Source organism: Phyllobates terribilis, unplaced genomic scaffold (assembly GCF_046119375.1).
Source record: "Phyllobates terribilis strain yellow unplaced genomic scaffold, ASM4611937v1 Scaffold_5__5_contigs__length_657084704, whole genome shotgun sequence".
Classification (NCBI taxonomy): domain Eukaryota; kingdom Metazoa; phylum Chordata; class Amphibia; order Anura; family Dendrobatidae; genus Phyllobates; species Phyllobates terribilis.
In genome coordinates this window covers 610,624,914-610,652,560 of record NW_027362765.1, presented here as the reverse complement: position 1 = coordinate 610,652,560, position 27,647 = coordinate 610,624,914, and the positions used below count along the sequence as shown (strand labels likewise).

General features: G+C 44.2%; 1 protein-coding gene across 2 annotated transcripts in view; it reads left to right on the top strand.

The window, feature by feature from the left end:
• The window catches only part of ADK (adenosine kinase), a 355,225-nt gene that overhangs the window by 154,796 nt on the left and 172,782 nt on the right, over positions 1-27,647 (top strand). The window lies entirely within an intron of this gene.

Sequence of the window (27,647 nt, the reverse complement as noted above, 5' to 3'; positions counted from 1 at the left end):
CAAGGTAAAACAGTTTAAACAGTAACATTAGGACTGAGGTCCCGGCTCTCAAGCTTACAATCTACAAGGAAATGGGGTGGGACACAAGATAAATAAAACCAATTCTTCACCTGCTGTTGATTTGTTCATTCTGCCTCCCTAAGATCGCAGTAAGGCTCTGCTCAAATTTAATTTGCGCTCTGCGCTGACGCATACACTGGGGTTCCCGTGTAAATCTCTGAAATATGTGATTCAGACGGAAACCCTGGCAGGAGATTCTTTGTAATGAGGCACATGGAGGAGGCACTGTGGACGCAGTCTGACCTATGATCCGGCGGTGTCCATCTTTTTAGGCGTAGATAAAAGCGCGGTCAGACACAGTTTTGTGAACCTCTGAAAAGGACAACGCTGAACAGAGGACAGGCGGAGTCCAGAGTAACTCTGCTGCCTAATCTCATTATAGTGAATGGATCCCTTGGGAGTTTCATCTAAATCACGTCATTCAGAGATTTAGATGGAAACCCCAAAGTAAGTGCTCAGCGTAGAGCACTGGATAAATGTGATCCAAAATGTTATGTAAAATGTTCTCAATAAAAGCTTCACATAAGAAGCCCCCATTCAGCTCTGTCATGTGTTAATGGGAATATAGGGGGCTTCCATGTTACTGGTAGTACAAAGGCTCTGGAAAAGCGAAATGGCTCCTTGCCCTCCCAAAAGAAATTCAGCAAATTCTGCACTCCCAAATTCAAATCCCCCCCCTCCCTTCTGAGCCCCACAATGTGTCTAAACCACATTTGGCGTCCACATGTTTGGCAGGGGTAAGATTTTCAAAATGGTGTCACTTGAGGGGGGATTCTGCTCTTCTAGCACTTGGGGGCTCTGTATATGGAGTCCGCAAACTATTCTAGGAAAATCTGCGCTCCAGGAGGCAAATATCGCACCGTCCCTCCCGAGTCTCACCGTGTGGCTAAGCAGTACCGTACAGCCACATATGAGATATTGCCACGTTTAGCAGAAATTTTGTGACTCATTTTGGTGCCATTTTTTTTTTTTTTACCAATTTCCCCATGTGAAAATGTAAAATCTGGGGCTAAAACTAAATATTAGTAGTAAGAATGTAATTATTTTTTCTTCACTGCCCAATGGTGTAAAATTCTGTGACACATCTGTGGTGTCAATATGATCACTGCACACTTAGATTAATTCATTGAGAGGTGTAGTTTGTAAATTGGGGTCACTTATGGGGGATTCTGCTGTTTTTGCACCTCAGGGGCTCTGCCAGTGTGACATGGCACACTCAAACCATTCTAGCTAAATTTGAACTTCAATATGGCGCTTCTTCCCTTCTGAGCTTTGCAGGAGAAATTGCACAACAACTTTTGAGGTCCATTTTCTCCTGTTACCCTTGTGAAAATAAAACAAATTGGAACTAAAAGATCATTTTTGTGGAAAAAATGTGATTAAAAAAATATATATATATTTTCACAGCTCTACGTTATAAACTTCTGTGAAGCACCTGGGGGGTTCAAGGTGTTCACCACACATCTAAATATGTTCCTTGAGGGGTTTAGTTTACAAAATGGAGTCACTTGTGATAGGTCTCCACTGTTTAGGCACATCAGGGGCTCTCCAAACGCAACATGGTGTCCACTCTCGATTCCAGCCAATTTTGCATTAAAAAAAATCAGACGGTGCTCCTTGCCATCCGAACCCTGCCGTGCACCCAAACAGTGTTTTTTTTTCTCACATATGGGGTATTGGCTTACTCAAAAGAAGTTACACAACAAATCTGGGAGTCCATTTTCTCCTGATACTCTCGTGAAAATAAAAAAAAGGGTCTAACGTAAAATTTTTGCGAAAAAAAGATAAATGTTAATTTTTTCTTTCCACATTGCTTCAGTTCATGTGAAGCGCCTGAAGGGTTAATAAACTTCTTGAATGTGGTTTTGAGCACCTTGAGGGGTGCAGTTTTTAGAATGGTGTCACTTTTGGGTATTTTCTGTCATATAGACCCCTCAAAGTCACTTCAAATGTGATGTGGTCCCTATAAAAAAATGTTTTTGAAAATTTTGTTGGAAAAATGATAAATTGCTGGGCAACTTTTAACCCTTATAACTTCCTAACAAAAAAAAATTGATGTTTCAAAAATTGTGCAGATACAAAGTAGACATGTGGGAAATTTTATTTATTAACTATTTTGTGTGACAACTCTCTGGTTTGAGGGCGTTAAAATTGTGAAATTTTTTTTTTTTTTTGCCAAATTTCCAATTTTTTCACAAATAAACGTAAATCTTATTGAAAAACCTTTACCACTGTCATATAAGTACAATAATATGTCACGAAAAAACAATCTCAGAATCAGCGGGATCCGTTGAAGTGTTCCAGAGTTATTACCTCATAAAGTGACACTGGTCAAATTTAAAAATGAGGCGTGGTCATTAACCTACAAAGTGGCTCGGTCCTTAAGGGCTTAATTAAATTAGTGATGTGTGCATTACAGTGCCTAGAGGGGGCCAGCTTCTGAAGCGCAGTCTCCGGAATGCTCTGACCTATTAATTCTGAGGACCTGCCCCTACTTTGGTGTACCAATTTCGAGCAGTGCTGTTTTTGTGAAAGTGACAAATTTCCTGTTATTTTGACATTCGCAATGTTTGCTTCTAAGTGGCCAACAAGCAAAGGGGTTTCTAGTAGATCCCTATCCTTTCAGAGTTTTAGCAGGTTGCTATAATATATGGGAAAGCGCTTCCTTTTCCCTGGTCGGTGTACATTATAGTTGACCTCTCCTACCTTTTCTACTAGCTCTTGGTGAACCTGCCACTTGGTAAGGAACTTACTCTCCACTGTGGATACTAATACAAGTACCCGATACCCAGGCTCAAATTGTTTCACTTGAGCCAACCGATTATACCCCCTGGATTGTTCCTTGAGGAGGTGCTCCTTTACCTGGCCCTTCTGTTGACCTCCTCGACTCAACAGATCATTATGCCTGGCCAATTGTGGAAAACGATTACTGGCTCCTGGTGAACACCATTTAACACACACATATTTTAAAGAATACCGGAGCTGGGAAGTCCCAAAGTTATCCTTCTCCAAGTCAGGGACATTTGCTTCAGGAAATGCTTTCTCATACTCCTTTCTATTATATAGACTATATGATTTCTGGACACCCTTTTTAGTTCTAGCTGCTAAATAAGCAAGGTACGTTTTTCCTTGCACCCCTTCCTCCCTCATTTTAGTAATATGATCCATGTTGAGATGCATGGCGAGCAGCTCCACTTATGATTCATTAGTTTCCTGAATGCTTGCAGACTGGGACAGCTGTGTAAACTAGAACAAACAAATTGAGTATTCTCTACAAGCTTGGAACATGGAAATAATAAAGAAAAGTTGCGTTAAAGGGGTGTATGGAGTAATACTTTCTGTATCCATTGTCTTTTTTACTGCTACTAGCAGAAAGGAATATAAATGACTTAAAACTATTTAGAGCAGAAGAATAATACAAATGTAACCATTACGTGGGGTTAGTCCTCTCTCAATGGCATATGAAATTTTGCTAACACGCTTGCAAAGTCATTTTTTTTATTAGAACTTGTAAACATGATTCTTATGCATGCTTATTCATTATTCTTATTATTGTATACATCAGTTATTTGCACTTGAGAGATACAGAAGGAAATTTACCAAGTCTGATGTGTCATACACCGCTCTGGAACCTATAGCTGTCTTGAGTAAGGTCCTCCAAATTTATTAAGAGGTGTGCCTCTTAATACATTTGGAATATTTTTAGGCTGTCTGTGCACCAGAAAATTATAGGGCTATTTCAATCTTCAAGATCTTATCCCAATATGTAGTAGGTATAATAGTAATACTATTAGCAAATACCTCCAATTAGAATTAGAAATGTAGTATAGTTCTTCTGATTTGCTATGTCTCTTACCTCATTTGCAGGGCATTGCAGTAGCTTAGATATCCATGGATATGACCACTAACCGCTATCTCTCAGTATGAGTGGTTGTAACCCTGGATATCTGAACTACTGCAATGCCCTGCACATGGGGTAAGCTATATAGCGAATCACAAGAATTATACTACATTTCTAACTTGAGGTATTTGTTAATATTCCCATTACACCTACTACATATTGGTATAGGACCTTGGAGCTGGGAATACCTCTTTAAATCTATGCCAGCTAAGAGCGGACCTATATTTCAGCCACTAAGCGCGCATGTTTTCTGGCATACATTTTAGGCCCACCCCTTCTGGGTCCAGCAAAAAGTTACAAAGTTTTGTGCAGATTACATATTTGACACATTTTTAAACTTTTTTTAACACCAATTTTTTGAAGTAGATAGATTATTAACCTTCAAGTGTTTAATGTTTTAGTTCGTTTTAATTTTGCTTTCGGTAGCTTTTCCCTTAAAGGGATTGTCCACTACTAGGACAAACCCATTCATGATCTAAATGTTTGCCCCTGATAAAATAAAAAGGCTTATACTCTCCTCCCCGTTCCGGTGCTGTTCCTGCGGTGTCGGCTCTCGCGGTCCCGTGGCTCCCGTGTGGTTGTTGTGACACATGAGCCAGGTGCTCAATCAGCACTGGCGTCACTATCCCCCCTTCGTACAAATTGAACATGAAGAGTTAGTCCGACATGCAACTGATCTGACTCCCTCTAAATGTTCAGTTTGTCTGAAGGCGGAAACAGTGACACCAGCGCTGATTGTGCGCCGGGCATCACGTGTCACAACAACAGCATGACAGCCCGGGACCACGAGGGCTGGAACGGTGCCAGCACAGGAGGGGAGTATAAGCTTTTTTTTTTTTTTATATATATATTGGGGCCAAGAATGGGGTATAAGAAGGAGTTGACCAAGTAGTGGACAACTTCTTTAATATCTTGTCCAAAGAGGAATCATTGCAAGGGGAGAAGGCTTTCATTAGGCAGAAGTGTTAGGCGTAGCCATATTAACAATTTGGTGCATTTTAAAAGTCCACACTTCACATTTTGAATCAAATATTTAACATTTTCAAATGTAGAAAAAGTACAGTAAAATAAAGTACTCCCCCACCAGAAAACCGTTCTTATCATTAGTCCATAAATGAGAACATTTACTCAGCACTTTTACACATGATGTGACATGAAGGGTGCTGAGTGCACCAGAAACGCGTTGATGTTCTTATCTATAGAAAAATGATGCATGTGAAGATGTTTTAATCATATACAAATAAGGCTGAGGAAGACTGGTTAAAGAGTTAAGTTTAAGTTTTGGAATGGCCAATTTAAAGTCCTGACCTAAATTCTTTAGAAATGCTGTGGCAGGACCTGAAGCGGCAGTTTATGGAAGAAAATCCACCAATATAACAGAGTTGAAGCTGTTTTGTTGGGAAGTGTTGGCTAAAGTACCTCCATACTGATGTGCGGGACAAATCAACAATTATTTGAAACGTTTAAATACAGTTATTGCTGCACAAGGGGTCACACCAGATACTGAAAGCAAAGGTTCACATACTTTTAACACTGACATTTGATACTGGATCGTTTTCTTCAATAAAAATAGTCTAATATTTTGACTCAATAGATTAGGTTCTCTTCACTTTTTAGACTTGTGTAAAAATCTCATCAAGTTTTACTGTAAATGTATGCAGAAATATGGACAATTATGAAAAGTTCGCAAGCTTTCAATGACCATTTTATGTAAATCCTTCATGTTTACTTTGAATTAAAGGGAACCTGTCATGTAAAATAACGCTATAACCAGCAGATATTGGGTTAATCTGTAGGTTAATAGCATTCTGACACTGTGTGGCGCCAGCACTGATAGCCCAGCTGCCAGGAGGAAATGAACTTTATTCCCTTTGGCAGCGTTCAGCTTCCAGTCATAGGGGTGGCGTTGACATGGTTTCAGTCATTGCTCTATGGATAGAGGGTGGCTGTTGTAATCATGCCCTCGGCACTGACTGACAGCAAGCTCTAATGCTGATCCTGCTGTCAGCCAGTGCCAGGGGCGCAATTAGAGCCCCTGATCGCTATACACAAAGCGGTGACTGAAACTCGTGTTTGCGCCACCTCTATGACTAAAAGCCGAATGCTGCCGGGGGAAAATAAGGTTAAGAAAACACTCCCATCAAAATTTTTATCCTCTTAATATATTGCAATCGTCATATTATATAGCACTGTGTACTTACAATTGCTCATTTTGCCCTTCTACCCAGCTAATTCTAATCTTTTCCATTAGGTTTGACCTCGCGTGATTAATATCTGACTTGCTGAATCCTTCTAATCTCTATGTAGAAACCAGAGGTCAATTTTTCCTGTATGATTCATCAGTCAATGCAAAAGTCCCTGGCAGGAGGAGGGGAGCAGAGCAGCTGGGTCAGTAGTTGAAGAGGGGAATGATTTCTGCAGGGACAACATCAAGATACTTCCTGTTTCTACATAGAGCAGAGAAAAGATAAGAATTATCTGTGTAGAAAGGCAAAGTGAGCAATTGTAATTATTTAGTGCCATATAATATGATGACTGCAATACATTAAGAGGATAAAAACTTTGATTGGAGTGCTTTTTTAATTTACTCCTGGCAGCGGGGCTCTTAGTGCTGGCGTTACACAGAGCCACAACGCTATTGACCTTCAGATTAATCCTGTATCTGCAAGTTAATTGTGTTTAATTTACTTGCCAAGTTCCCAATAATAAGTTTGTCCAAAATAATCCAAAATCTGCACACAGACTGGAATACGTGAAGAATAATGAAATTGCATAGACTCACCTTTACAGTTGAGCATAAATAATCCTACTCTCCTAGCAGCCGGACCAGGGAATTTTCCACATCTGCGGCCAGCATCGTCTGCACCATATACTCTTACTATGCCTCATGATGATGTGTGTAGACTGGTAAGTGCAAGAGGCACAAAGGATGCCGGACTCAGAAGTGAAGACTGGCCAGGTCCAGCTGCCAGGGAGGATTGGACTGGATGCCGAATAAGGACCACCCAAAGCTTTATACTCTACTTTACTGGCATTTTACTTGTGGCCAGTCCAGCTCCAAGCTGAAGTATAGGGTGAGTATATGGTATGTAATTATTTTACAGGTAGTGCTATTTGGGTGCAGCGTTTGCATTATCTTGGACAGTCCCTTCTAACGCTGAGAAAAAGAAACAGGATAAGTAAGCTCGCCCATTAAAGAATCCGAAGATCAGGAAACCAGCAGTGCAGCAGGAAAAAGAGTCGAGAGCAGAAAAAAATCCAGCTTCAAGGATCCTCTAAAAACAGCTTTATTGCGTAAATATAAAAATCTGTGATAACAGCATGGGTGTCAGAACCCTAAAGGGGCGAATATGGTCTAGCAGAAGCGTTTCAGACGGTAAGGTCTTTAGTCATTGCATGCAGGCGCGTCATTGCATGCAGATGCGCTTCAGACGGTAAAGTCTTTAGTCATTGCATGCAAATCTCGCGATGCATGACCCCATCTATACTCCCTTCAATACTGTGCAGTTGTCCTGTCCCCTTTGCAGAAAGCACCACCAAAGTGTGGTGTTTTCCCCCACCATGCTTCACCCTTGGAATGATGTTCTTGGGGTTGTACTCGTTCTTCTTCTTCCAAACACGGTGAGTGGAGTCGATAACAAAAGTGATTGGCTCAAAATTCTGCTCAAAGGGAACCTGTCACCCCGTTTTTAGCTATTATACGGGCCCAGTGTGTTGTTAGTGATGCAATGTGCATCACTAACAAGGTTTTGCCAAAGAAAAGCTCCCAGTATTAGGTTAAAAAAACACTTTATATCATTAGGGGATATCCTCACATACCTTTTTCTTTTAGTCATAGAGGTGGCGACTTTCTTTTCAGTCACGGACTTTTGAAATTAGGCTCTCCCACTGCATTGCATTTGATTGGTGTGACTGGCCCGACGTCACTGCAAACACGTAGTATATCCTGTGCGTGCGCACTGCCCATCTGCTCCCCGGGTATGCGCACTGACTCTGGGTGTACAGCCCCAGGTTCATGTCAGATGTGTGCATGCGCCGGAGCTGCTCTGAGTCAGTGGATACATGACGTGTAAGCACTGTGTCCCCCTCCACTCTGCGCTCCGGTGCATGCGCGCAACTGACATGAAGCTGGGGCTGTACACCCAGAGTCAGTGCTCATGCCCGGGAAGCAGATGGACAAAAAAACCAAGCTGTGTGCATGAGACTTCTGAAATCTCATAGACTTTGCTGACATTGTAAAATGCTGCTGAAAATTTGCATAAAAAAACGCCTAGTGTGAACATGGCCTAAGTTAGTTTGTCTTATGCTGAATTTTTTGGAGCACATGCACATCAGGGGACAATTATTTTTTCAGTTCAGTTCAACTGAATTATTCTCCTGGCGCTTGTTTGCCATTGTTTCCTAACAGACTTGTCCCTCCATTCAAGATTACAGTAATATTTCAAAGACAACAATAAGTACAGAGATTAGTAAGGCTTAAAATCTAGTTCATTTATTTATTTATTTTGTAATAGTTAATTGTAATTTAAAAGTTCCCAGATGATCATAATCAAACACAAGCTGAGCACCAAAGAGATTGCCCTAGAGATTCCTAGCTATGAATTGTATGGACCTTTGGCTGCTAGCTGCTAAGCTTGATAATGACAGCCGCTTGGTGAAGAAATGATTTTTCACTAGCAAATCCCCTACTTCTAAATTGCTTAACATATAAAGGTGCAACAAGAAATGCACAATGGCAGACAGTCTTTTTCTTGTGGAAGAAGTCAATTATACTGCTGCACCCGGAGGAACGCTGCTGGGCTGGGATTCCTATACCTTGACACATCAGCAGGTGAACTACTTCCTTTTCAGTCTATTTATCCCACACCATTATCCATGCACAAAGCATTAGCAGCCTGCACTGGTACAAATGTGCCCCTCCTTCTGCCTAGAGTCTTAAGATTTTACATCTGTGACTCCTGTTATGTTTTCCCCCCACCCTGCTTTCCATATAGAATATTGCGCCCAGCACAAAAGATGGAGGCAAGGAGCCGGTCTCAGATAATTGACTAATTATCTTCAGCAGATGGGGCACTGTGTTAAGTAGGACACGCTGTTCTACTTTTCAGACATTAGGAAAGGCTTTCCCACCAGATTGAGCGGGTGTTATCTGGAGGAGATGGAGGCTTGCTTCTATTAATTATCATGTTTTCTTGCTCACTTACCGGTGTGTTTGTTTACAGCAGAAAAAAAAAAAAAAGAGCAATTTTTCCTTGGTCTTCTTGAGTGTGGCATCTTAACGGGTTGTCTGGACTAAAATTAACTCTGTGAATTCAGATTGCTGAATCGTGACAGTGAGCGACATCCCCTGTATGCAAGTGATTTGCGTTCTTGTGGTCACATGCCGACTAGTCTCATCCAGCAATTCTCAGTTCTCTTCTATTGAGAGGATCCAGGTGAGTCTAGTCAGCACATGACCGCTAGTATGCAAATTGCATACATGCAGGCATATGACCGCCTACTCGCATGGGTAATGGTGACCGTAACATGTCGTACAGTCATGAGTCGGAACTGCAGTTACATAATGACTGCAGACTTTTTATTTCAGCCCAGAAAATCATTTTAAAGTGAACCTGTCATCAGGATTTTATACCCCAAACTAATGGAATGTATGTAGAGGCGCTGTAATACTGAGTAAATTATTACCTTTCTTATAGAAATCCATAGATGAAATTGTATGCTAATGAGCTGAGTGCAGTGGGCGGGCTCCTCACTGCCAGCTCTCCTGACTCTTCCTACTACCCGCCTGCTGCCGGCCTCCTGTATCTGACAGGTCACTGACACATGGGTGATCTAGAGACCGGAGGCAGGAGAGCTGGCAGTGCAGCGCCCGCCCACTGCACTTAACTCATCAGCATACAATTTCATCTATGGATTTCTATAAGAAAGGTAAAGATTTACTCAGTATTACAGTGCCTCTACATACATTCCATTAGTTTGGGGTATAAAATCCTGATTACTACTGGTTCTTAAGTATTTGCTATCAAGTTGTTCAGCATTTAATATTTTGGGGTTTTTTTGTATATGTAATTTAGTCTTCACTCCCAATGCAAAAAATGATTTTTTCTAGAGTGCTGCACAATTGTTTAATTCCTAGTTATCCACAGAAACTCAAACCACATGTTCACACAGTCTGCATCTGTACCCAAGCTTTTAATATGATACACATGTGCAAAGCAATCGCCGGATACTAGGAGGTGAGTCCTAATGTGCGAAATTGAACTCCTAGATTTACACAGCTAATCCGGCGCTGTGGATTTCAGAAAAATGTCTTCCCCTGACAGCCAAGAATGAGATGTCTCAAGTCACCCAAGCCCGATTCTTGATTGTAGATTTGTTGTAGTGTCAACCCCGATTCCATGTAGAAATGATTGGTGCTGTCTCATATTGGACTGTATTTTACAGGGTAATGATCCTGAGGTATGCCGCATCTGCATTTACAGTCTTCCATGCTTCAGTGCTGGAATATTTCCACATTACTTGCTGGATTGCCGTTCTAAAATAAATGTAAATGTATCAGAATGACACATACTGACAAAAATGTTACCCAGCATTCATTGAATTTTTTCATCTTCCTTCCCACACCTCATGACTGAATTTATTCTTTTTTTTCCCCTCCCACAAAAGAGTACCTGCTTTTAATGACCCGAACTCAACAGCATTATAAGCATATATGAGCCTGAACTCAGGAAGCCAACGGCCAGTCTGGACATCCTATTGACCACTATTTCATCATCTGTCCAGCTCACGAGCTATTGTGCAATGTAGTGTTCCTGCTCTCCTATATCCATGAAAATCCAGACAGCTATGATGGCCACTTGGTCATAGCAGAAGAATCAACCTTACTTCAGAATATTATGGAAATGGTTAAGGCTGAAGTTCTTGTTTCTATAGTGGAATTGAAGAGGCCTCTTTCTGGTAGTTCCTCAGGAACACGGTCTAGTACTTGGGTTTACCTGTGTGATTCTTTGGAAGATGATGCTTCTAAAATTGATAAGGAAGTTAAAGGAATATTTCTGACAGATCCTCAGAAGAAAAGGGATTTGGGTAGACATTTTATTCCAGGCTCAAGATATTGATCCTTTACTAAAACCTTTAAAAGCCTCTGTGCAAATAGAAGAGCGAGACAGTAGATCTATCCAGGATCAGATGTTAGAGGGTCTTAGGCCTAGAAAATCTGAAATTCTCCCTATGAATTAAGCATTAAAGCCCAGATTCATCATTGCCTTTACTCCTGCTTTTTGTCTAGTTTTATGTTTTGCGCCTTTTTTTTTGCTCTTTTGCGCCTATGTTTTACCCCCTGGTGTATTTTTAAGTACGCCTTTCGTGCATTTTTTTGCACCAAAAGTTGCAAAATCAGTTAACCCCTTTCTGACATGGGGCGTATTAATGCGTATCTGCACCCTGGGCCTATTGGACCAGATACGTATTAATACGCCCTGGCGATCACGCCCGCACAGCGATTGCTGCTAGGTGTCAGCTGATTATCACAGCTGACACCCGATACTATGTGCAGGGAGCAGTGCTGAACCGCTCCCTGCACATTAACCCCCGAAATGCTGCGATAGAAGTTGATCGCATCATTCCGGGAGCAAGGGGAGGTAAGCGCCACTTACTTACCTCCTCTCCGGCGTCCCGTGCTGTCTGTGCGGGGTCCCAGAAGTTGTCATGGTGAACCGATGTTGTCATCCGGGTCACCAGACAACAGTAAGTTACTTTGATCATGCGCAGTGCACGATCAAAGTAACTTCTCCCTGTGCAGTTCTGACAGCCTGGATAACATAGAGATGCTGCTGTATTTCTATGCTATACAGGCGATCAGATTGCAAAAAGTGAAAGTTCTCCCACTTAAAAAGATGAGAGAGGCCTGTAATTGACATCATAGATAGACCTCAACTATGGGAGACAAAATGAGAAAACCAATCCTGAAAATCACATTGTCTGACTTGGAAAGAATTTTTTTTCAAGTTTTGGTGGAAAATAAGTAATTGGTCAATTACAAAAGTTCAACTCAATACTTTGTTGTTTATCCTTTGTTGGCAATGACAGAGGTCAAACTTTCTCTGTAAGTCTTCACAAGGTTGGCACACACTGTTGCTGGTATGTTGGCCCATTCCTCCATGCAGATCTCCTCTAGAGCAGTGATGTTTTGGGGCTGTCGTTGGGCAACACAGACTTTCAACTCCCTTCAAAGGTTTTCTATAGGGTTTAGATCTGGAGACTGGCTAGGCCACTCCAGGACCTTGAAATGGCTCTTACAAAGCCACTCCTTCATTGCCCTGGCGGTGTGCTTGGCATCTTTGTCATGCTGAAAGACCCAGCCACGTTTCATCTTCAATGCCCTTGCTGATGGAAGGAGGTTTGCACTCAAAATCTCACTATGCATGGCACCATTCATTCTTTCATGTACACGGATCAGTCGTACTGATTCCTTGGCAGAGAAACAGCCCCAAAGCATGATGTTGCCACCCCCATGCTTCACAGTAGGTTTGGTGTTCTTTGGATGCAACTCCGCATTCTTTCTCCTCCAAACACGACAAGTTGTGTTTCTACCAAACAGTTCTACTTTGGTTTCATCTGACCACATGACATTCTCCCAATACTCTTCTGAAACATAAAAAAAATATAAATGTGATACCACTGTAAACGTACTGACCCGAAGAAGAAAGCTACCTTATCAATTTTACCACACGCGGAACGCCATAAAAACAAAAAACATTTCCTAAATTGTTGGTTTTTGTTTATTCTGCCTCCCAAAAATCAGAATAGAAAGCGATCAAAAAGTGTCACGTGCCCGAAAATGGTACCAAGAAAAACGTCAACTTGTCCCGCAAAAAAACAAGCGGTCACATGACTGTCGGCCGAAATATGGAAAAATTATAGCTCTCAAAATATGGCAATGCAAAAACTAGTCTTTGCAAAAAAAAAAGCGTTTGTTAGTGTGACAGCTGTCAATCATAAAAACCCGATATGAATCTGTAATCGCACCGACCTGAAGAATAGTCATGTAATCACTTATACCGCACGAGGAACGGCGTAAAAAATAAACTCTGGGGTAGGGTTGAGGTTGGGCTAGGGTTGGGTTAGGGCTAGGGCTAGGGTTGGGGTGGGGTTGGGCTAGGGTTGGGGTTAGGATTGTGTTGAGGTTGGGATTTTTTCAGAAGTAATGAAAAAAAAATGACGATATGGCGACTAGTGTTTAACACGGGTGCTCGGGTATGCTCTGAGTATTGCGCGTGCTCGAGTGACATGCTTTAGTCTCCGCTCCATATGTTTTGCAGCGGTTATACAGCCAAAAAACCTCACAGGGATTGCCTGCTATGCACGAGCGATCTGCGCATGTTTTTTTTTGGGTGTCTAATAACCGTGAAACGTGGGGTGGGGACTCGAGCATGTCACTTGAGCACCTGCAGTACTTGATGCATACCCGAGTACCCAATGCAAACTCAAGTAGTGAGCACTTGCCCTCAAGACTAATGACAACTTATTAAATATGATGACCTAATGTTATCAAATTCTGTGTCGTACCTCTGGGTTCAAAATGTTCACTATACCCCTTGATAAAATCCTTAAGGGGTCTAGTTTCCAAAATGGGGTCACTTGTGGAGGGTTTCCACTGTTTAGGCACATCAGGGGCTCCCCAAACGCAACATGGCGTCCGCTGATTATTCCAGCAAATTTTACATTTTACATTCTAAAAGTCAAATGGTACTCCTTCCCTTCTGAACCCTGCCGTGTGCACAAACAGTGGTTTTCCCCCACATATAGGGTATTGACGTGCTCAGGAGGAATTGCACAACAAATTTTGGGGTCCATTTTTTTCCTGATACCCTTGCGAAAATGAAAAAAATAGGGGTCTATATTTTTGTGAAAAAAGTTAAATGTTCATTTTTTTTTTCTTACACATTCCAAAAATTCCTGGGAAGCACCTGCATGGTTAATAAACTTCTTGAATGTGGTTTTGAGCACCTTTGGGGATGCCGTTTTTTTAATGGTGTCAATTTTGGGTGTTTTCTGTCATAAAGGCCCCTCAAAGTCACTTCAAATGTGATGTGGTCTCTAAAAAAAAAAAAAAAAAAAAAATGTTTTTTTAAATTTTGTTGGAAAAATGAGAAATCGCTGGTAAAATTTTAACCCTTATATCTTCCGAACACAAAAAAATTTTGGTTCCAAAATTGTGCTGATGTAAAGTAGACATGTGGGAAATGTTATTTATTAATTATTTTGTGTGACATATTTCTCTAATTTAAGGGCATGAAAATTCAAAGTTTGAAAATTGCAAATGTGACAGTGGTCAGAATTGTAAAAATTGGCCTGGTCATTACCGTCAAACCACCCTCGGGAGTAAAGGGGTTAACGATAGAAAAAAATATCCATGTTTGACTTTGCGCCAAATTAATGAATTGTGTGCACCATTTTGATGAATTTGACGCCCAAACCAGCAACTAGTACCACAAGTCAAAAAAATGGAAAATTACTAAAATAAAAACGCTAATGAGGAATCTCTCATTAGATGATAATGGAAGAAGCCTGATAAGAAGTTCTATTTTCATCGCTCAGACCTAAATATTCAGTTGATGAATCCGAGGTACCATATTAGTAAAAGGCTCCTACAATCGATGCTCTTGTAGTTGAAATCTCCAAAACATCAGCTTTCTTTTGAGTATATGGGCTCCTTAAAGGATCCTTTGCATAAGAAAGATGATGTATAAAGGTAGATCCTATTATCATCAATACTCAAGAGTAGTGTTGAGCGATACCTTCCGATATCGGGAAATATCGGATCGGACCGATACCGAAAAAGTATCGGATATCGCCGATTCCGATACCGGAAACCAATGCAAGTCAATGGGACAGAAATATCGGAATGAAAATAAACCCTTTCTTTCCTTGTAGGTTAATTCTACATGAAGGAAAACAACTAAGAATAATGTAGAATGTATTGGGGGAGGTGGGGGAGACAATAAAGGCATAGAGGTTTAGCCCAATCAAATGGAATAGCAGGAATTAATATATTTTTTAAGACGTTCTGAGTTGCGGAAATATTGACTGTTAAGTATTTTTATATTTTGTCAGATATTTATGTTTCACTACTTCCATGCTCTTCACCTACTTTTTTACTTCTCCCACACTTTCTCCTTCATTATCCTCAGCATCTTTTTCATCCACTTCTTCTTCATCTTCTTCTTCTTCACCTTCTTCGTATTATTCTTTTTTTTTGCCTTCTTCATATTCTTCTTCTTTATCATATTCTTATTTGTGACAGGCATTCCTGTAGTTATCTATAAAAGGTTGGACATTACACCTTTCGTTCTGCCCGTCACAAAAGATTTACAACAGGATTTGTCCGCGTTCAGTTTGGCCTGCAGCAGCAGGTCTTTTCCAGGAGCACCACGAGGAGGAACGACTCACCCCCATACACTGCTTAGTCATCTTCTGCTTATAATTTAGATATTATCTTTTGCTTTGATTTTTAGTCTTATGCTTAATGTTCTTCCGCTTTTTGTTCTGCAGCTTCTTGTATTTCTGCTTCTTGTATTTCTGCTTCTTGGTTTTCTGTCTCTTGTTCTTCTGTATCTTGGTGCTTGTCTTCTCTTCTTTGTCCTCTTGGTCAACTTCTTCAGGGTCATCTTCTTGGTCTTCTTCGGGGTGGTCTTCAGGGTCATCGTCTTCGGGTGTCCTCGTCTTCAGGGTCCTCGTCTTCTTCGGGTTGGTCTTCTCGGCCCTCGTCTTCGGGGTCCTCGTCTTCGGGGTGGTCTTCGGGGTCCTCGTCTTCGGGGTGGTCTTCAGGGTCCTCGTCTTCTTCGGGGTGGTCTTCAGGGTCCTCGTCTTCTTCGGGGTGGTCTTCAGGGTCCTCGTCTTCAGGGTCGTCGTCTTCGGGGTCCTCATCTTCTTCGGGTTGGTCTTCAGGGTCCTCGTCTTCAGGGTCCTCGTCAGGGAGATCCAGAGTGATTACCAAGAACCATTTCAAAAAGCTTGAACTTGGAAATGTAGCAGAAAGTACAAGAAGGCTGAGGAACTACCGAGGACCAGCTGACGGTACTGGAACCCGGATGGGTAGCAGAAGGTACAAGAGCCAATGGAACTACCGAGGACCAGCTGATGGTACTGGAACTCGGTTACTAAGCAGTAGGTACCTGTGCCAGAAAGCACTACCAAGGACCAGCAGACGTTGGTGGAACTTGGATACCGAGAAGGAGGCACCTAATCCAAAGGCACTGCCGAGAACCAGCTGACGGTACTGGAACCCGGATGGGTAGCAGAAGGTACAAGAGCCAATGGAACTACCGAGGACCAGCTAATGGTACTGGAACTCGGTTACTAAGCAGGAGGTACCTGTGCCAGAAAGCACTACCAAGGACCAGCAGACGTTGGTGGAACTTGGATACCGAGAAGGAGGCACCTAATCCAAAGGCACTGCCGAGAACCAGCTGACGGTACTGGAACCCGGATGGGTAGCAGAAGGTACCCATGTAAAAAAAAGTTTCAAGGCCGCGAGCCGGCCGCAGTTATCAAAACCCACAGTCCTACAGGGGGTGCTTGTCCTATTGGCACTATGGAACCAGCCTTCATTGCCAGATCCCGCAGCCCACATAGGAGTCACCTAAACTGCAGGCACCATAGAGTCGGCTAACCCGACCGCAACACGACAGGACAACGCATTGGAGGCAAAGTGACGTTGACACTACCCGGAAACAGCTGGCGTGCTGGAACCAGGCTGGGCAGGAGGGAGTACCCGTGCCAAAGACACTGCCGAGAACCAGCTGACGGTACTGGAACCCGGATGGGTAGCAGAAGGTACAAGAGCCAATGGAACTGCCGAAGACCAGCTGACTGTACTGGAACTCGGTTACTAAGCAGGAGGTACCTGTGCCAGAAAGCACTACCAAGGACCAGCAGACGTTGGTGGAACTTGGATACCGAGAAGGAGGCACCTAATCCAAAGGCACTGCCGAGAACCAGCTGACGGTACTGGAACCCGGATCGGTAGTAGAAGGTATAAGAGCAAATGGAACTACCGAGAACCCGCTGACGGTACTGGAACCCGGATGGGTAGCAGAAGGTACCCATGTAAAAAAAAGTTTCAAGGCCGCGAGCCAGCTGCAGTTACCAAAACCCACAGTCCTACAGGGGGTGCTTGTCCTATTGGCACTATGGAACCAGCCTTCATTGCCAGATCCCGCAGCCCACATAGGAGTCACCTAAACTGCAGGCACCATAGAGTCGGCTAACCTGACCGCAACACGACAGGACAACGCATTGGAGGCAAAGTGACGTTGACACTACCCGGAAACAGCTGGCGTGCTGGAACCAGGCTGGGCAGGAGGGAGTACCCGTGCCAAAGACACTGCTAGGAAACAGCTGGCGGTGCTGGAACCCAGGGTAAATACTAAAAACAGAGTGGAGCCAGAGGCGTAATTGGAGCAACTTTAAAATCTGTAGTAGTGTGAATGTGGACAGAGCAGGAGAATTTGCCGAACACACAGCTGGGGAACAGCTGACGTTACTGAACCCCAATAACACCGGAGCAAGCGTTGACTGTGCAGACGGCACTTCTGAGCAGCAACTAGCGGTATTGGAGCCCAGGGTAAATACTAAAAACAGGGGAACCAGAGGTGTAATTGGAGCAAGTTTTAAATCAGTAGTACAGTGGATGTGGACAAAGCAGGAGAAATTGCCGTCCGCACAGCAGGGGAACAGCTGACGTTACTGAACCCCAATAACACTGCAGCAAGTGTTGACTGTGCAGACAGCACTTCCGAGCGCCAACTGGCGGTGTTGGAGCTCAGGGATAATACTGAAAACAGAGGAGCCAGAGGTGTAATTGGAGCAACTTTAAAATCTGTAGTAGTGAGAATGTGGACAGAGCAGGAGAAATTGCCGTCCGCACAGCAGGGGAACAGCTGACGTTACTGAACCCCAATAACACGGCAGCAAGTGTTCACTGTGCAGACGGCACTTCCGAGCGCCAACTGGCGGTGTTGGAGCTCAGGGATTACAGTTCAGGTGGTAGAAACATGAACACAACAGGAGACCTGGATACTGTTGCCAATCAATTATTTATTCTGGAAGAGGACTGGCAAATTCATGAGAGATCCAGGCCTTGTTCATTTTGAGAAAAGTAAGCCGGTCAACGTTATCGGAGGATAGTCGCATGCGACGGTCTGTTAGTACACCACCTGCGGCACTAAAGACGCGTTCCGATAATACACTAGCAGCAGGGCAAGCTAGCACCTCCAATGCATACTGACTAAGCTCTGGCCATGTATCCAGCTTACAGACCCAAAACTTGAAGGGAGAAGAGCCGCCTGGGAGTACACTAAGAGGGCAAGACATGTAGTCTGTCACCATCTGACGGAAACGTTGCCTCCTGCTGACTGGAGCCGTCTGTGATGGTGTAGACATTTGTGGCGGCGGGGACACAAAACTTTGCCACATTTCGGCCATACTGGTCTTGCCTTGTGCTGAGGCGCTGCTTCTGCTCCCTCTTTGTGCAGAGCTTCCTCCACTGCCTCGACGCACTGAGCTGCTTTGTAAAGCACTAGCAGCACTGCTCTCAGTTGGAATGGAGAACATGATGGAATGCACCAGTGCGTCTTGGTACTCCCGCATTTTACGCTCCCGGTTCAACGGTGTTATGAGGCTTTGTAAGTTGTCCCGGTAGCGAGGATCTAGGAGGGTGGACACCCAATAATCAGCCGTGTTGAGAATGTGGGCGATGCGGCGGTCGTTTCTCAAGCACTGCAGCATGAAATCAACCATGTGCTGCAGACTGCCAACTGGCCAAGAAACGCTGTCCCCTGCTTGAGGCGTGATCTCTGCCTGCTCTGCGTCACCCCACCCTCGCTCTAGATACTGACTACTAGAGCATTGTGTACCTCCCTCCTCTGGACAGATGTCTTCCTCATCCATTGACTCCTCCTCATCCTCCTCACAAAGTGTCCCCTGCCTAGGCCTTTGTGAGGAACCACGTTGCGCAGACTGTAGAGAAGCAGTTGGCATTTGTGACTCCTCATCCTCCACCTCTTCCAAAACCTTGTCCCTTAGTGCTTGCAGTGTTTTTTTCAAGCAGGCAGATAAGGGGGATAGTCATGCTGACTAGTGCATCATCTGCACTCGCCATCCGCGTGGAATAATCGAAGGCACGCAAAACGTGGCAAATGTCCTTCATAGAGGCCAACTCAGTGGTGGTGAAGTGTGAACGGCGCGCACTGCGACTTGTTTGCGCCTGCTGCAGCTGGTACTCCATTACTGCTGCCTGCTGCTCACACAACCTCTCCAACATATGTAACGTTGAATTCCACCTGGTGGGTAGGTCACATATGATGCGATGTTCCGGAAGACGTAATCGGCGCTGCAGAGCTGCAATGCGTGATCTTGCGTTGCTGGAACGCCGCAAGTGAGCGCACTCTATGCGGACCTTATGAAGCAGTGCATCAAGATCCGGATAGTCCCTCAAAATACTCTGCACGACCAAGTTGAGCACATGTGCCAGACATGGGATGTGAGTGAGGTTGCCTAGGCCCAGAGCTGCCACCAGATTTCGGCCATTGTCACACACTACCATGCCTGGCTGGAGATTCGCTGGCACAAACCACACGTCACTCTGCTGCTTGATGGCATTCCAGAGCTCCTGCGCTGTGTGGCTTCGATTCCCCAAAGAAATTAATTTTAATACGGCCTGTTGACGTTTGGCCACAGCTGTGCTCATATCGGTCATCATAACAGGTAACCGTTCACGGGTCGATGTGGAGGTAGACCGTGACGGCTCCTGCAGCGCTGATTCAGAGGAACTGGAGTATGAGGAGGAGTCGATGTGTACAGACTGGATTCCTGCAATCCTTGGAGTTGGCAGAACACGTACAACGCCACTCTCAAGATCTGTACCCTGCTCCACAACATTTACCCAATGGGCAGTGAGGGAAAGGTATCGTCCCTATCCATGCTTACTGGTCCACGCATCAGTGGTCAGGTGGACCTTGCTACTGACGGCGTTTTGTAGCGCATGTTTAATTTTTCCCTCCACATGATGTTGCAGGGCAGGGACGGCTTGCCTGCTGAAATAAAAGCGGCTGGGCACGTTGTATTGTGGGACTGCCAATGCCATAAAGTTACGGAATGTGTCAGTCTCCACCAGCCTGAATGATAGCATTTCAAGGGCCAGTAGTTTAGCAGTGGCAGCATTCAGAGCCTGTGCTCAGGGGTGGTTTGCCGAGTATGGGCGCCTTTTCTCCCATGCCTGTGCTAACGATGGCTGTAGACTGGCCTGGGAGTGTGAGGATGACTGGGAAAGTGGTGCTGTGGGTGGAATTACACTGTGTCTCTGTACAACAGTGCCAGAGATTCTTCCATGGCGATCCTGTGAGGAAGCTTAACCAGCTGTGTGTGAGCTGGAGGAAGAGGCTACAAAACGAGCTGAAGAGGTGGTAGGTGGCGCTGTAGGTTGGCCTAGGTCTTCAGTGTGTTTTTGTAACTCCACCACGTGCTTGGTCCGCACATGGTTCCACATATTTGTGGTATTGAGGTTGCAGACACTTTTCCCTCTCTTCACCTTCTGATTACACAGCTTGCATTTGACAAAGCAAATGTCATCTGCAACTGTGTCAAAAAAGGACCAGGCACTGCAAGTCTTGGGAGCGCCCGCTTTGGATTTTGGAAGAGCCATGCTCCTAATGGGTGCCGAAGTGGAGGCTACAGGCAACCAAGTCTGCCCCCTCCCTCTCCCTCCTTTTTGGGCTGTTCGGGGAATCTCTTCCTCAGAGCTGCTCCCACCACCTTCCTGTCCCTCACGCCATGATGGGTCAAGGACCTCATCATCTACACCACCCTCTTCAAACAACTGCTTCTCCTGGGTAGTCTCGACAGCACAGTACGCACCAGAAAGTGGCACCTGAGTCTCCTCATCAGATGCGTACTGAGGTGTGCTGCTGACCATAGGCACTGGCCCACCCGCCTCTTCAGATTCAGAGAGACAAAACGGTTGTGCATCACTGCATACTACCTCTTCTTCAAATTCTCGAATTCTGCTTGGCTGGCCCCCTCTTTCCAAGCCAAGAGATTCAGAGAACAGAAGTAGAGATGGCTCCTGTCCAGGGCTCTCTGACTGCCTGGGCAATTTGGCAGGCGGTGAAGAGACAGATGGGTGCTCTTCAGTGCTCAGGACCTGAGAGGATCTGGAACTAATTGAAGTCGATGCGTTGGCTGCCATCCATCCGACAACGGCTTCAATTTGGTCCTCCCGCAGCAGTGGGGTACGGCTAGCTCCTACAAAGCTGCGCATAAAGGACTGTTCCCTGGTAAAACTGGGGGATGCTGAGTCACTGGTGCCCGCAGCTGGCACAGAATCCCCACGTCCTCTCCCTGCAGGCACAGAATCCTCACGTCCTCTCCCTGCAGAAACTCCACGACCACATGCCTTACTCCCTGCCTTCTTCATCTTGGTAGACTGATAAAGATAGGCACAAAAGTACTAAGGGCTTAGTGTGCTTATTCCTGAACAGCTGCTAACAGGTATAAGAAACACTAATTTTATAAAGTGTGGACTAGACTTTAATATGAGCTAATGTGGCCTACACAACTGTAAAGTGGAGTGTTTGGTGAACTTTATTTAGGTTTTTTTGTCACAAAAAGACACTGGATGTGCCTAAAGATGTAATATTGATAGTATCACAAACTTTTTGTAGCTATTACAATGTAGGAAGGTAACCTACAATGCAATAGATGAGGCTACAAAAAATAGGCTAATACTAAGCTGGCTGGGGCTGCAGGGCCCAATGCTGCAGAAAGGCTCCTCTAACTACTCCTATATAGTGTGTTTGGAACCAATTTAGCTGAATACGGATGGAACCACCACACTAATAGGAGAAATCAGGAAAAATTATGAATTGGCAAAAAAGGACAATGTATGAGGCAGTGACACACACTGAGTGCACTACAACCAGACGTGGCTGAAGCATACACTACAGGGTGAGCTGCACTCACACACCAGACCTTGCAGACAGCGGTGAACAGTACAGATGCAGAGCACTGTGCACTAGCGCAGCAAGACCAAAAAAATTTCTCCATCTACTCCTATATAGTGTGTTTGGAACCAATTTAGCTGAATACGGATGGAACCACCACACTAATAGGAGATATCAGGAAAAATTATGAATTGTCAAAAAAGGACAATGTATGAGGCAGTGACACACACTGAGTGCACTACAACCAGACGTGGCTGAAGCACACACTACAGGGTGAGCTGCACTCACACACACAGACCTTGCAGACAGCGGTGAACAGTACAGAGAACTGTGCACTAGCACTGCAAGGCACAGCGATTTATAAAGTAGCTTTGGTAAAGCAGAATAGACCAAATAGGTAGCTAAAACTGTCCCTCAGAACAACAGCATCCTATCCCTAACTGAATTCACAGCAGAGTGAGCTCAAAATGGCGGCGGCGGCTTTTATAGTGCATCATGACATCATTTCAGCAGCCAATCACAGCCATGCCATTAGTTAAGATGCCTACATGCCTAACAGGATGTGCCCACACTTCTTAGGATCCTCATTGGCTGAATAAAATGAAAATGGCTCATTGCATTATGGGAACTTCCGATTCCGTTATACGATATTGCAAAAGTATCGGAATTAAGTATCGGAATGCTCAACACTACTCAAGAGTCTTTCCTGATTCAGAGGATGAAGGATCAATCCCGTGAGATGAAACAGTCCCTCAGGATGGAATTTTAGATTGTCAAGGAGTTCTGCTGTCCCTGTCCCAATCCGTCTAGTGAAAGTCCTATCACACAACGCCACAGCTGCAGCATAAACAGGCAGAGAGTGACGAGATTTTCTTGCTTCCTGTCCATTTCATCTCAAATTTGATCCCACATAGAAGTATTTTTTTTCTGTGGTTCACCTAGATTATCTGAACCTCCAATTTATCCATTAGATGATCTACCCATTTTTTCCCTACACGACTGCTTTTTTTGATTGCTAGTACCTCAGCTAGGAGAGAAAGCGAAGTCACAGCAATTTCTTCCACCCTTCCATGCACAAACTTTCTGGAGGAGAGTCTTGGTCATACCTGATCCTGCTTTGTGTCCTACGGTATTGTGTTGACATCAGTTAGCCAATCTCTTAAAACTCATAGAAAAATTAAAAAAAAAAAGGTCAAGGTTAATTGTCCTAGATTTGAGGAGGTACCTGGTTAAGTATCTTGATGTTCCTAAAAAGTGAAAGAAATGTTCTAAACTGTTTGTTCAATCTGTGGGTGGGTAATAAAGGAGACAAGGTCTCTAGCAAAGCCTTGGCTAAGTGGATTGTGAAGGTCATATCTTAAGCCTAATTCTCTCCTGGGGAACAAGTGTCTTCAGCGTTTTGCACCCAATATGCTAGCAAAATGGTAATATATTGGGTGGAAAGAGCTATCACCTCTATTGACTAGATATGTAAGATGGCCACTTGAAGTTTCCCTATTACAGACCTAGGCAAACTGGCCCTCTGGCTGTTCCTTTCCAGCCTGCGGGCCGAGACAGCAGAAAGGCTGAAACAGTTCCTCATAAACCGCACTATGCCCTCGCCTGCTGCCACTGCTATCCACAACCTTCTGGGGCAGATACCGGTTAATACAATGGTGGAGGAGGGGGCTGTCTGCTCCTTCTTCCATCAATCAGCATGTGCGACAGACAGCAGATGCGATAATGCCACTTCATCGCGTCTGCTGTGCGGAGAGTCAGTTCTCCGCAGACAGGAAGAGAGCGCCAGGGAAATGGCGCCAAGTATGTGTTGTTGTTCTTTTCCACGTGTGTATGCGATGTTTGCATGTATATAGGAGGCTATGTGGGGGCTCATACTGTATATAGGGACTGTGGGAGCTCATACTGTATACAGGGGGATATGTGGGGGGGTCATACTGTAAGCAGGCGTCTGTGTTGGTGCTCACACTGTATGAAGCTTTTTGGCGGCTCATACTGTATACAGGGGGCTTTGCTGTGGCTCATTGTAAAAAGAGAAGCTATATGGGTGCTTTCCCTGTGTACAGGGGCTATATATGGGCTTGTACAGTATGTAGATGGGATATGTGGGGGCTGATACTGTATGTAAAGGGCTGTGTATGGACTCTTACTGTTTATAGGGGGCTGTGTGTGGCATACTTGGAATGTGGGAGGAAACTGGAGTACCTCGAGGAAACATATGCTAACATGGGGAGAGCATATAAACTCCTTGCAGATATTGTCCTAGGTTGGATTTGAACCCAGGACCCCAGCTCTGCAAAGCAACACTGCTAACCACTGAGCTGCCCATTTCTATTCAATATTAAGTGATAAAATGAATGTTCATATTGAGCAGAATTAATTTCAGCTTATTGATTCAACCCTCCACAACAGTCACTATCTCTCTTGTTGCCCCTCTGGAAAATGAATTTCTCACCTCTTCAAACATCATATCTCCATATTTTGTCTTTAATGGCATTTGGCTTTTGGAAGAAAGATAAAGTTCTCCAAACTGTTCTTCCTCCCTAAAGTTTATTTTCTAGTCTCTCACTGGTGCTGTCATGGGTAAGAGAATTGCTCAGAGTACACTTCGGTTATTGTCTTATCCATGAGCCCATGACTGCAGAGTAACAATGCTTTTAAAAAATAAAAGAACAACAATAATTATATGACAGGCTGCAGAAGTGCATTACATGGAGAAAGAAACACTGCTCCAGCACAAGTGCCTGGAATATTGGTTAAATAAGTTTAGCAGTCAACAGTATAATGATCGGTCAATCAGCAACAACAAAATCTCAATGATATCTTAGCAATGAGTGAGATGCCTTCCTGCTTATTTAATAAAGCTTTAGAGTAAATGAAGATTGCAGTCTAGAACAATATACTGAATATACAATACCCGTCTAAAGTTTGAACAAGGAAAGGGATGGAATGCTGCATCAAATGACATGGCATCTCTATTCACTTGAGCTTAACCCAATTCAGATAATTTAGAAAGAGTTGAATGTGGAGTGAAGGCAAAGCAACGAAACAAAGTGCTCAGCACCTCTGAGAACTCCTTCAAGATTGTTGTAAAGCCATTCCAGGAGACTACCTGATGAAGCTGCTTGAGAGATTGCAAAGGGGACAGCTGTCATCAGAGTAAAAGGGGGGTACCTTGAGGAATCTAAGGCAGCACGGTGGCTCAATGGTTAGCATTGCAGCTCTTGGGTCCTGGGTCCATGTCCTACCTAGGACAATATCTACAAGGAGTTTATATGTTCTCCCCATGTTTGCGTGGGTTTCCTAGCACACGCCAAATACATAGTGATAAGGAATCTAGATTGTGAACCCCAATGGGGACAGTGCCAATAATGTTTGTAAAGAGCTGTGGGATTAATTGCTCTATATAAGTGAGTAAAATACATAAGTAAGTTTGTGGTGCACATTTTTTTACTCCTTGTTTTACATATGTGTTCCTTCATATTGTTGCTGCCTTCGCTCTGGATCTACGATGTGCGCATTTTAATAATCACAAGGAAAACCATTGCAGGTGCCTCCAAAACGTAATTCCAGTACTATACATTTTTTTTATTTTCAAACTCTTGTAGGTGGGTACTACACAATAAATCTGCATTCAATTTATTCCATCTTTTTTAGTGCCTTGAGCACTTAAATATTCTAAAGTTTGCAATGCAAAATACATTTCTCTATAAAAGAAACAAAACCCCTTTTAAACAGGTTAGGTAATATCTTATTGATCAGTGGGGGCACGACCACTGGAACTCTCACCGATTGGCAGAAAGGGAGTGTTTTGTATCCCCGAAGGAGCACTTTTATCACCGTTAAAATGAAGTGGTAGTGCACAGGCCCAACGGCTGCTCTATTCATTCTCTATGGGTCTGCCGGGAAAAGCCAGGCGTTAGAATGCAGCATCCCTATAGGGAATTAATGGAGCAGCCTTTGAGCATGCACACTACCACTCCATTCTAAAGGGAATAAATTTGGCTCATGCTGCTGATTGGTGCCGGTCCTAGTTGTCGGACCCCCACTAATGAATATGTAATCGTGTTCTGAGGATAGATGATAACTAGTGATGAGCGAGTATGTTCTGTTAACCCTTTCGGCGAGTATGCTCGGGCCGAGCTCCGAGTAGTTACAGCTGCTCGGTGATATGTTTGAATCGCTCCCGTGTGCATGATTTGCAACTGTTTGACAGTTTTATTACATGAGAGGAATGTCTATTTCTTACACATTCCTCACATGTAATAAAGCTGTCAAACATTTGAAAATCATGCACACGGGAGGGATTCAACCATATCACCGAGCAGATGTAAATACTCTGAGCTCGGCCCGAGCATACTCGCCGAAAGGGTTAATAGAACATACTCGCTCAACACTAATGATAACTTCTTATAGTATTCCTTTAAAGTGTATGGCTGTTTCTTGTTTTCTATAAATGAAATTATTTTTTTAATAAAATTGTAATATCTAGACATAGCTAATTTTGGGTAATTTGATAATCCTGGAAAAATCTCATGTCATCACCAAAATTGTGTTACCGTGTTTGAATTTTTGCCGTTGTTTTCTCCTTGGAGAATATTGAGGTCTTACCTTGGCTTTTTCTGTTTCACTGTACGTTATTAAATATATTTACTTATTACAATAAGAAAACAAAAATGTATCTTTATAATGTGCACTAGAGACTATGCCAAATTATACCATGAAAAAGGTAACAAAGGGAAAAAAAAAAGGCGCGTGTAGGTGCACAGCCAACACAAGGAAGGGATCGGGAAGATGAGGCCATGCATAGCTATCTATAATATAACCGGGGATGCGTGTCTCTGTCTGAAGCCTTTATAGACTGCTCATGCGTGACGCGCAGTCTGGCTCCAGACAGAAGCAGGCATCCAGCCGTTACAGGTAAGAGGAGTGTATTGCGCCGGAGATCGCAGTATGCGTAGACACTGAACGTATACCGCGATCTCCGGCGCCATTCTTACATACTTACCTGACCAGGTGGAACGTTGCCGCAGCGCCTCTCTTCTCACCGGAGACCGGGGCAGGAGTGAAGGCGTCTGATCGGCGCATAGCGCTATCTGGCGCCATTTCACTGAAGACACATTTGCAGTGTGTCTTCAGCAAAATGTCACCGGACAGCACTGTGCTCCAGCGCCGCACTCCTCCCCCGGCCTTCTGCAGATCAGGACGCAGCAGCGCTGGATCACAGAGAAGAAAGGTGAGTATAACTGTATATTTTTTTGTATGTGTGTACAGCGTGAATGGGATGAGGGGGCCACACATACCAGGATTGGGGGGTGAGGGGACCATGCATACCAGGATTGGGGGTGAGGGGTACCATGCATACCAGGATTGGGGGGTGAGGGGTACCATGCATACCACGATTGGGGGGTGAGGGGTACCATACATACCAGAATAGGAATGCAGGCACCATGCATACCAGGATGAGGGGTGCCAATCATACCAGGATGAGGGGTGCCATGCATACCGGGATTGGGGGTGGGGGGGTGCCACGCATACCGAGATTGGGGGTGGGGGGGTGCCACGCATACCGGGATTAGGGGTGAGGGGTGCCACGCATACCGGGATTGGTGGTGAGGGGTGCCACGCATACCAGGATTGGTGGTGAGGGGTGCCACGCATACCGGGATTGGGGGTGAGGGGTGCCA